This window comes from Silurus aristotelis, assembly GCF_946808225.1.
Source record: "Silurus aristotelis genome assembly, chromosome: 9".
Taxonomy (NCBI): Eukaryota; Metazoa; Chordata; class Actinopteri; order Siluriformes; family Siluridae; genus Silurus; species Silurus aristotelis.
The window spans coordinates 250,001-252,500 of NC_139582.1; the positions used below are offsets into that span (position 1 = coordinate 250,001).

General features: G+C 7.7%; 1 protein-coding gene across 5 annotated transcripts in view; it reads right to left on the minus strand.

Moving 5' to 3' along the window:
- Window positions 1–2,500, minus strand: part of dgkza (diacylglycerol kinase, zeta a) — a 165,869-nt gene that overhangs the window by 17,775 nt on the left and 145,594 nt on the right. The gene's annotated exons all lie outside the window — the stretch shown is intronic.

Consider the following 2,500-nt stretch of genomic DNA (forward strand, 5'->3'; position numbering starts at 1 on the left):
TTGCTTCTCTCTTGTCTAAAGTGTGTGCACTGATCAGGAAGAGACACATAAGCAGTATTATTATTATTATTACTATTATTATTATTATTACTCTTATTATTATTATTACTCTTATTATTACTATTATTATTATTATTACTCTTATTATTACTATTATTATTATTATTACTATTATTATTACTATTACTCTTATTATTACTATTATTATTATTATTACTATTATTATTATTATTACTCTTATTATTACTATTATTATTATTATTACTATTATTATTACTATTACTCTTATTATTACTATTATTATTATTATTACTATTATTATTATTATTATTATTATTATTATTACTATTACTATTATTATTATTACTATTATTATTATTATTATTATTATTACTATTATTATTATTATTATTATTATTATTATTACTATTATTATTATTACTATTATTATTATTATTATTATTATTACTATTATTATTATTATTACTCTTATTATTACTATTATTATTATTATTATTATTATTATTATTATTATTATTACTATTATTACTATTACTCTTATTACTATTATTATTATTATTACTCTTATTATTACTATTATTATTATTACTATTATTATTATTATTACTCTTATTATTACTATTATTATTATTATTACTATTATTATTATTATTACTCTTATTATTACTATTATTATTATTATTACTATTATTATTATTATTACTATTATTACTATTACTCTTATTATTACTATTATTATTATTATTACTATTATTATTATTATTACTCTTATTATTACTATTATTATTATTATTATTACTATTATTATTATTATTATTACTATTACTCTTATTATTACTATTATTATTATTATTACTATTATTATTATTATTACTCTTATTATTACTATTATTATTATTATTACTATTATTATTATTACTATTATTATTATTATTACTATTATTATTATTATTATTATTACTATTATTATTATTACTATTATTATTATTACTATTATTATTATTATTATTACTATTATTATTATTATTACTATTATTATTATTATTATTATTACTATTATTATTATTACTATTATTATTATTACTATTATTATTATTATTATTATTATTACTATTATTATTATTATTATTATTATTATTACTATTACTATTATTATTATTATTATTATTATTACTATTATTATTATTATTATTATTACTATTATTATTATTACTATTATTATTATTACTATTATTATTATTATTATTATTATTATTACTATTATTATTACTCTTATTATTACTATTATTATTATTATTACTATTATTATTATTATTACTATTATTACTATTATTATTATTATTATTATTATTACTATTATTATTACTATTATTAAAATTATTACTATTATTATTATTACTATTACTCTTATTATTACTATTACTATTATTATTATTACTATTATTATTATTATTACTATTATTATTACTATTATTATTATTATTACTCTTATTATTACTATTACTCTTATTATTACTATTATTATTATTATTACTATTATTATTATTATTACTATTATTACTATTATTATTATTATTATTATTATTACTATTACTATTATTATTATTATTACTATTATTATTATTACTATTATTATTATTACTATTATTATTATTATTATTATTATTATTATTATTACTATTATTATTACTATTATTATTATTATTATTATTATTATTATTACTATTATTATTATTATTACTATTATTATTATTACTATTATTATTATTACTATTATTATTATTATTATTACTATTATTATTATTACTCTTATTATTACTATTATTATTATTACTATTATTATTATTACTATTATTATTATTATTACTATTATTATTATTACTATTATTATTATTACTATTATTATTATTATTATTATTATTATTATTACTCTTATTATTACTCTTATTATTACTATTATTACTATTATTATTATTACTATTATTATTATTACTCTTATTATTACTATTATTATTATTACTATTATTATTATTACTATTATTATTATTATTACTATTATTATTATTACTATTATTATTATTACTATTATTATTATTATTATTATTATTATTATTATTATTATTACTATTATTATTACTATTATTATTATTATTATTATTATTATTATTATTACTATTATTATTATTACTATTATTATTATTACTATTATTATTATTATTATTACTATTATTATTATTACTCTTATTATTACTATTATTATTATTACTATTATTATTATTACTATTATTATTATTATTACTATTATTATTATTACTATTATTATTATTACTATTATTATTATTATTATTATTATTATTACTATTATTATTATTACTATTATTATTATTACTATTATTATTATTATTATTATTATTACTATTATTATTACTATTATTATTATTATTATTATTATTATTATTATTACTATTATTATTATTAT